Genomic DNA, 9,230 nt, shown 5'->3' with positions numbered 1-9,230 from the left:
GCAGCTTCTCAGCCGCGATAGTTTGTCGTAAATGACTTCAACCGGTTGTTTTGCCACTCCGAGAGGCTGTGATCCTATGCGTCTGGTGACGTGCAGCCTCCACAGGCCTCGGAAATCAGTGCTCATGAACAAGGACTCCGTGTTGAACTACTGAATAAATAAATATACGCATAGGAGCGTATCTCGCTGTTATGGGTCTAGTCCCGAGACGAGAGCTAATGTAATACCTAGACGGTGCTTAGTGCAAGTTGAAAACGGCACGACCGACTGCTGTATGAGCTACATTATCAGGCATAGAACACCGAGCGCGAGGCGATTCTCGATAGGCACAAGCCGAGGATAGTTTCATCACCTTCGTTCAAGAGGTAGTTTGTTTTAAAGTGAAGGCGGACACAAGCTGTAAAGAAGCACGGCGAGCGAACGCGGGACGGGACTAAAGCAGGTGTGCGATTCACACGCTGCAGACAACGCACTCGGCTAACAACCTAGCGCTGCACTAAGCTGTCCACCTGGCTACCCTCAAATATTTATGCTATATTCACCTGGTGATTCACGCTAGTTATTGACCTAGCTATTCAATCTGATTTCGTCTATTTCACTCGATATTCATCTAAACATCTAAATAGTCATCTATAGCTTGCTATTCCATCCCACTGCCACCCTAGATAGGTCTCCACCTCTCACTCTCTCACTAGCGCTCGCCTCTCACTCTGCCACCCTCGCCTTTGTAGCTTATATACACCACCCCTGTCACTCACTCACTCCGCTCTTTCACCCCGCATCTCACCTCTAATTAACTATTACACCTTATTCACGTTAGCCTATTTACCTATTCACGTTGCTATTCCACTCTTCGCTCCTCCCACCTGCATATCATCAGCCCTGCGCTTCATCGCTCTCACCTCCCTCTCACTTCTCTAATTAACTATTCACACTGTTCATCTAGGCTATTCACCTATTCCACACTCGCTCCCGCTCTTCACCTCACTCTCACGTCCCTGCCTCTCTCACCCTTCTGCATTCAACCCTCGCCTCCCTTCCGCTCGCTTCCCTATTACCTTCACTCTCCACCTCCTATTAAACTTATGTCAACCGCGCCTTCATGTAGCTATTCACCTGTTCATCTAGCTATTCACTATCATCTAGCTATTCACCTATTCATGTAGCTATTCACCTGTTCATCTAGCTATTCACCTATTCACCTAGCTATTCAAACGCCACAGTAGAAAATAACCGTGTCTATATCACCGCCAGCAGCTACGATGGCGTAGTGGATTTACGCTGGAATTCATCAACATTTGCGTACGCGGGATGCGGTAACGCCCCCCCCCCCTGCCCGCTTAGACTCGAATCGCACCTCCACGCGCTCTCGCCCCCCCCGCGCGCCTCCCAAAAAAAATTTGCCGCCGCATCCTCGCCGCGCCGCTCCCTGCCCTAGGAACACGGGCGCTCGAGGAGGAGTCACGTGTGTATGTGGGCTGCCACTTGTTGTTAGGATGGGTTAGGAAGAATAAGGACAATGTCTAGCCGGAAGTAATGACTGTGGAAGATTTGGATTTTGAAGGTACGAAGTGCTAGTTGCTGGCAGCGTAACGGACCACCCATCCTTCGACGCCCTGTTTCTTAGCAACACCATTTGCGTACGATACCGTTACGTTCGTAGAAACGGCCTAGTGTACGCAATACATATTAATCAAGAGCAGATAAAGAAGGTTCTTCTTTATCTGCTCTTGATTTTATGCAACGTTGATGAATCTCGCCCTGTGTCTATATCACCGCCACGACCTCCTCGTGGAAGAGGAGACAATAAAAAATGGACGAGAGCGGCAACCGTCTCTCGTAACTAAATTAACACGCATGTTGATGCGCGTGCACGTTCAGGCGGCGTCATCTGTCACAACGTGTCGCGCGGTTGACACGTAATAGCATCGCTGTGCGTGTGTGTGTGCGTGCGTGCATGCGTGTGTATCGCGTTTCTCAGATTTCGCAAATAAATCTGGGTAAATTGTGATGTTTACGCGGCGCGCATATGACGTGTGTGTGTGTGTGTGCGCACGTAGATGACCGTGTCCTCGCTCTGTTGCAGGCTGAGCAGCTTAACGAAGACTGATCTGCCACCGCTGAAAAAGGAGGAGAAGCCAGCGTTTACTCACATCGAGACCTACGACGGCTACGGTGAGTAGATGCGGTAAAATCGATATGTCTGCTGCAAATATATATCCCGGCGTGCAGCGTTCTGAATCCGTGTCTCAATATCTGTCTGTGCACTTTTCGTCATCTCTCTCTCTCTCTCTGGTACCCCTGTGTAGCGTAATATACAACTCCTCGTGGCGAACGTCTTCCCTGCACATTGTGCACGGGCAATAAATGTCAAATCCGAGTCATATAGTTATGAGGCGCATAGCCAGACATGCCTATGCCCATGTAGCATGGTGTGTGTGTGTGTGGGGTGGGGGCGTTTGCCACGGGGTGAATGTGTACGATGCTACACCGGCTTGGCGCAACTTGTTGTTTGACGCAGACCGAATTGCGTGTGTTCTTCGCGCGATATCTCTGCTCATCAATCTTCCTGAAACGTACGCACGAGTTGATGCGCGCGTCAGCTGATGACTGATGATCTGCGGCGGCGTTATGTAGTGCTCAGTGTTGGAACTAGCAGCTCGTCCCTCAGTCCGCCCGTCCGTTCGTCCGTCAGTCAGTCAGTTCGTCCGTCCGTCCGTCCGTCCGTCCGTCCGTCCATCTGTCCGTTCGTCCGTCAGTCAGTTCGTCCGTCCGTCCGTCCGTCCATCCGTCCGTTCGTTCGTCAGTCAGTTCGTTCGTCCGTCCGCCCGTCCATCCGTCCGTTCGTGACGTCCGTCAGTCCGTTCGTCCGTCGTCCGTCCATCCGTCCGTCCGTCAGTCAGTTCGTCCGTCCGTTCGTCCGTCCGTCCGTTCGTCCATCCGTCTGTCCGTCTGTCCGTCCGTCCGTCCGTCCGTCCGTCCGTCCGTCCGTCCGTCCGTCTGTCCGTCCGTCCGTCCGTCGGTCAGTCTGTCAGTCAGTCGGTCAGGCAGCCAGGCAGGGACTCGTTACCTTTGCGCAGGATTGGCCAATTGTTATAGATTTCAATACAGGGTTATTATAGATACTATCGATTATATAGATATTGTAGATACACTCAGGGTTAAATAGCAGAAATTAACATTTTCAACATCAGGACTGACTGGGGGCTTCAAAGACTTGAACCTGTTTCCAAGACTATATAGCCGATATCGATTGCTGCGCGTCTGCACGCGGGTGGGAGGCTGGCGAGCAGTGAAGGAACACCGTCTTAGTTGTTCAACCACTACGTGAAGACATCGTTTGTTCACACTCGTTGTTCACATCTCGCCGATCCCTATCTCAGCCTCGTCGCGCATCCTCATCTGTGCGAAGATGGTACTGGTGCCTATCACAGGATGCTGTTATTCGTACGTACGTTAAACTGCGACTGGGAACGTAATGTTTTGTAACATCATCTGTAGCTGCAGAATTTGACGGATGCTCAGGCGATGACCGTGATGTCTGATTAGTGATTACCGACAAACGTGAGCGTTGATGTGTTACATGTACTAGGACCTCTGCTAGTGCGGTTAATTCTTTCTATCGTTGTTGCAGACAGACCTTGATGTCGTCTGAATTCACGATACCCGTCTTTAGATTTAATCTTAGTTTGCTCTATATTTTACTAATTGATGTGTGCGTACACGCAAATACCTTGAGATGTCGGAAGATTGGCAACTAGTAGCTCTGATAAACCTTTACACAGATGTGCAGATTTCGAGGTCATTTATTAATACACGGCAGTCCGGATTTACTAATTCCATTTTCGCTAATAAGAATTACGCTGCTCGATAATTGCAGCACTAATAAGTTTCCTATGCGTACAACATGTATCATCCTTTTTGGAGGGAGGAGCGGTGCACTCACAATTAGCAGTAGCGAGTACTGACTTGTAATAATAGCAGCGAACGCCTTAGTTATTCACCCTTTTCCCCGGAAATTTCTGGTTCTGGGAGCTGGATGAGTGTAATCGTGATTGGAAAGACGCCAAAGAGACACATACGATTGAAGAGAAGTGCGCAAAATGCCAGCTAATTGCATGGAAACTTTCGTCTGGCGGTGTACACAGCTCGAACACATATAGATTATAAGCTGCACTTTTAGCGGGAGCTTCACATGATAGTGATTTCGCTGTGTGCGCACGTACGCTCGTGTTTGTGCATTTCGGTTGGCGCTCTACCAAACGATTGTTTGTTGGTTATGCGTGCGTGGGGGCGGGTGCGTTTTTGTTCCACTTTCGCAATTGAATAAACTAGCAGGTGTTATGCATTGGCGACCTTGCGCTGTGTAGATATAGACCACACGAGGTGCGAGTAGAGTTGAAGCAAACCTTCGCGCAGCGACTGCTCTACTGACCCACTGTTGCACCATTGACCACGTTAATGCCACCGTGCCATCGATGTGGGTATGATGGGAGGTGCGAGAGCAAGCAGGAGAGTGGCAATCGATGATGGAACAGCTAGCCAGAAACGCATTTCGCATGATCAATCTGCCCCGCACGGCGGTTTCGTGCTGCAGTGTAATATTCGCGTTTGCACTTTCGATATTACCAATAGCTAATAAATACCTATAGGTATTTATTAGCTATTGATATTAAAGAGGCCGAGCAAGCAAGTATTAAACTCGGACACGATGTCCGTCGTCGTGTGAGTATCGTCGCAGATATGCGGTTTTGTTCAGCATCTATAGATGCAGCAGTCGTAGATGTACTCCCGAATAATACGAATAATAAGATGTATACTCCCGACTAATGTACTCCCGAATAATACCTGCCGATAATGGGTAGATATCGCTGCAATATGCTAGTGGCAACAGCGTATACACGATCGTTAGAGCGATGCTGCGTTCGCTGCCCGGCGCCGACAGCGAACGAAATGCCAACTCTATACAGTTTCAGTTCGGAGTTTTTACCGGCCAGCTATAGTAGCTGCACGGGGTATTTTAGAGCGTAGAGTAATTACCGACTAGCGCAGCAATTGGGGCTGCCGCCGTCAGTGCTGAGCAAACACGCGCCTCCCCCTCTCTCTCAGTCTCAGCGATGTAAGAGAAGCCCGGAGCGAGGCGGGGTCAACGGACTGTCAGTGTCAGCGCGAGAACTGCAGGTATATATATACATCATACATACATAGATACACGCTGCCTGCGCCCGCATGCAGCCAGCGTGCCCGGGTTTAGACTGTTGCAAATTACCGAGAAACTATTGGCGCTCTTGTGCATCCACCCCTAGTATAGCTAGACTCAGCATCTATCGAGCACACGCGAGCGTGGGTAGGAAGAAAGAGAGATCGCGTGTGTGTGCGTGCGTGCGCGCGAGTATGAGAGTAAGAGAGGGACAGAGCAAGTAAGAGATTGTTTGTGACAGATGGCTGTGTGCATAGATCGGTGGTTGGGTGGATAGATTGTTGAGGGATAGAGGCAGGAAGTCTAGGCACACAGGGTGTGAGTGATGAAGGGAATTTGATCGAGCAGGCAGCAAGCGAGAGATGGAGGGATTAGTGGTGCAGAACGCTCGCATTCCCTCGCGCACACGCCCACGTTGTGGTGCATGCGGGCAGTACGGAAGGCCGGCAAATCGAGATCTGAGTATACGTAATTTATGATGCTCTTATGTTCCGTGGCGTGGCGCGGCGGCTGTGTGACTAATCACGAGTGAGCTTGCTGACGACCGCCGAGCTGCTAGGTAGGGAGTGATCAGGTATAGTGACCAGGTAGGTGCGAGCAGGTGAGCGAGTGTCGAGCGCGCCCGTATGACGAGTTCGCTAACAGTAACAAGCAATAACTGCACCCGCCGCGCTTTACCTGCAGCCGATTAAGTGCACGGTGGTCACCATGATGAGGCCGTTCACCTGGCAAGGTCGCCGTGGTGTTGTACCTGCCCCGTGCTGTACGTAGCATCCCTCGGCATCCCCCAGCATCCCTCGGCATCCCCCAGCATCCCTCGGCATCCCCCAGCATCCCTCGGCATCCCCCAGCATCCCTCGGTATCCCCCAGTATCCCTCAGCATCCCCCGGCATCCCCCAGCATCCCGCAGCATCCCTCAGCATCCCTCGAGGGTCGGGCGGCCCGTCATCGATGACAAGTATGAATGAGAACTTCTCGAACAGATCTGACGTGCCTTTTCACGCATTTCATAAAAAAACGTGTCTCGCAGACAGTTCTTCCCTTCCCCTGCGCAGCTGTACCCTCCTTCTAATTCCTCTCTGCCTTGCTTAACTTCCTTTTTCCTCCCCTTCTCTCCCGCCTCATTCCGTGTTCGGTGAAGTATGCTCGCGTGCGTGCGTGCGTGGGTGGGTGCGGCTGCCAGCGGAGACATAAGGTGGTGGGTAGACGGTTGCTGAAGCCAAGGAGCGAGAAAAAGAGGTCACGCTGATCAGGAGGAGTCCCGGACAGCAGTGTACGCGAACCCGGAGCTGTTATAAATATCATCGCCGGAAATTACACGGAAATATAATGGTTGTGTATGAGTTCCAGCAGATTCTTTAAATCACATCCTCTTTCTGGACGCATTGAAAGCATTCTTTCTTCTTCGGTATTTCTCGATGGATATCGTAAACAGCTTAGATAAGCGGGCCTGTCAATATGTATATATAGTTATCACAGATTCTGCGGCAGATTGGCAAAGGCAGTGTAAGAGAGAGAGAAAAGGGGAGAAAAAGAGAAAGAGAGAGATGAGCGGGAGAGAGAGAGAGAGAGAGAGAGAGAGAGAGATGAGAGATAATGAGAGAGGAAAGGGGGTGATGGGGCGAAACCGAGAGAAAGAGAGAGGGAGGAAGATGAGGGACGTCGACCGAAAAGAAGGGGAGAGGGAGAATACGCACACAAGCATGTACGCACCTATATAGGCCGTGTCGTGTAAACACAGGCCTCCCGGATGGGATGCACGGGTGGGGGATGGCATCTGCAGTAGTTCTCCTGGTTGAGCCCACAGTCGTGGTATAGCTGCTGATTATGACGTCGCCCCGCTCAATAATTAATCGCTGTTATGTAGGCTACCGCGACGTGGGCAGGTCTTACGAGGAAGTGGCGGCTTGCAGCCTGTAGCAACATGAGCTACCTCACTGCTTCTCGCTGTAAGGCCATCCTTAAAAAATTATATGTTTGCTGTCCTCCGACCGACCCACGAAAATAGCCGCGACCCAAGTTTTTTTTGACATTTTGGGTTCTATTATTTTTTTTTTCACATTCTTCATAGTTAAGACTGAAACACAAAGCATGTGTGGCAAACATGAGGACAGACTTAAAATAACTGTTATGCATCACACAAAAAAGAGACCTACCTACCTACCTACCCACTAAAAAATCATGGGTCGGGGGACAGCAAACATAGAATTTTTTTAAGGATGGCCTAAGCGATGCTGGGTTACACCCTGCGCCGTACGCTGGTGAAACGCGGTGGCATGCGGAGACACCGCAATCTTCTGTAATATGGTGTAGTATATATGAATTTTGGTGTAGTGTGGTATAGTACACGAATAGATCTCTATTCGGGACATCTACATTCCCTCGTAAGTTATATCGTGATATAATAATCATGCTAAGGCACAGCCGCTCCTATATATGTACTATGTACGTGCATGTGTGAAATACTGATGTAATTTGTTATATGGACGTAGCTTACGAGCGATCTTTCTCACCTGTGTGTGTGTGTGTGTAGGCAACCAGCACGCATATACTGGATGTCATTACACGCACCAACTCCGCGGAAAATGAGAGGGAAGCGACTTGGCGACCGTTGGCGCGCTCGTCACGTTACGTGGCTGTAAGCAATGTTACGTAGGGTAATTAGCGATGGTTTTGAATGTGTGGCTGTCGGAAACGCTGCTAGTTATAGAGGATAATAAGCAGGTGATGACATTCACGCGTGCGTGCAGTCTCGCTATATGAATATACCTGTGGCGTGTGTGTGTGTGCGTGTGTGTGTGTGTGTGTGTGTGTGTGTGTGTGCGTGTGCGTGTGCGTGTGCGTGTGCGTGTGCGTGTGCGTGCGCGTGCGCGTGCGCGTGCGCGTGCGCGTGCGCGTGTGTGTGTGCGTGCGTGAGTGCGTGCGTGCGTGAGTGCGTGCGTGCGTTCGTGTGTGCGCGCGCGTGCGTGTGTGTGCAGCAGCGGTAGCTAGGGTATCTTCACGGACATAATAGACTCTAGGAAGGAGACCGACTACCGATGGCAATTTTGAAGTTGGTAACGATTTCCTTGTCAAATTGAATTTCAATATTGCGACAAATCCCTCAAACTCTCGCTTGTCGATGATGTAATCCAATTTTAATGCCGAGAGGCAATTTATTAGCGGGAGTAATCCTCACGCTGCTCAGTTCGCGCCGTGTGTTCGACGCCATTTTGCGCCAGCTTCAATAAGGTGGTTTGTTCTCTGGTATCCTTACTCACTACTGTTTGCACAGGACAGCGTTTGTTTGATGCCACATCTGATTTCATAAGCTTCGTATTTAAACTGCATCAGACGTGATGAGTTCTTCAACTACATTGCTTGCCAAACTGGCTATATATGTCTCTGAGCGCTGGCGTGTACGTGTGCGCGCATGTATGCGTGTGTGCAGGCCTGTAAGTTTGCGTGTACGTATATATTTATACAAGTGAGTGTGTCTAATAGACGACGCTGTGGAATATCCCTGCTGCGTATGACAGCACGTATTTACGCGTATTTTCCCCGGGAATCTCTCGCTACTTCGACTCGGCAATAACGGCAATCAGCACCGCAAACCACAGACAACCCATCCGCCCTCTTCCTCGCCAGCGATGCGCTCCGATCTGTGTCCGTGTACACACACGGCGGCGCCCTGATGAGATTCGGAAGTAAGTTGTTTACCGTGGTGAGCGGCGGCGGCGGCGGCGGCGTTGCTCGCAGCAGCTAGCGACGCGGCTGCCGGCAGCGTCAGCTAGCGGCGTTATTACTCATGCCCGCCTGACGACGACAACCAGCTCCCGCCGGCGCCGACCGCCTCTCCCCCCTCCCTGCCACCCTCGTCGCTCTTTGTTGTCTGCGGCCAGAAGGGAAAAATCGCATTTGTATTGGGCGATCGAATGCAAACAGATATTCGCTGAGTCACGATTCGGAAGAGGAAGGCGGGTCGAGATTAATGTTTATTGTCAGGCAGGATAAGCTTGATATATTGTGCTGCCCGAATGTATCTTGTGT

The sequence above is a fragment of the Priapulus caudatus genome, unplaced genomic scaffold, assembly GCF_000485595.1.
Source record: "Priapulus caudatus unplaced genomic scaffold, Priapulus_caudatus-5.0.1 Scaffold26, whole genome shotgun sequence".
NCBI classification, from domain to species: Eukaryota; Metazoa; Priapulida; class Priapulimorpha; order Priapulimorphida; family Priapulidae; genus Priapulus; species Priapulus caudatus.
The sequence above is the reverse complement of the archived record's forward strand: the minus strand, read 5'-3'. Positions refer to the sequence as shown.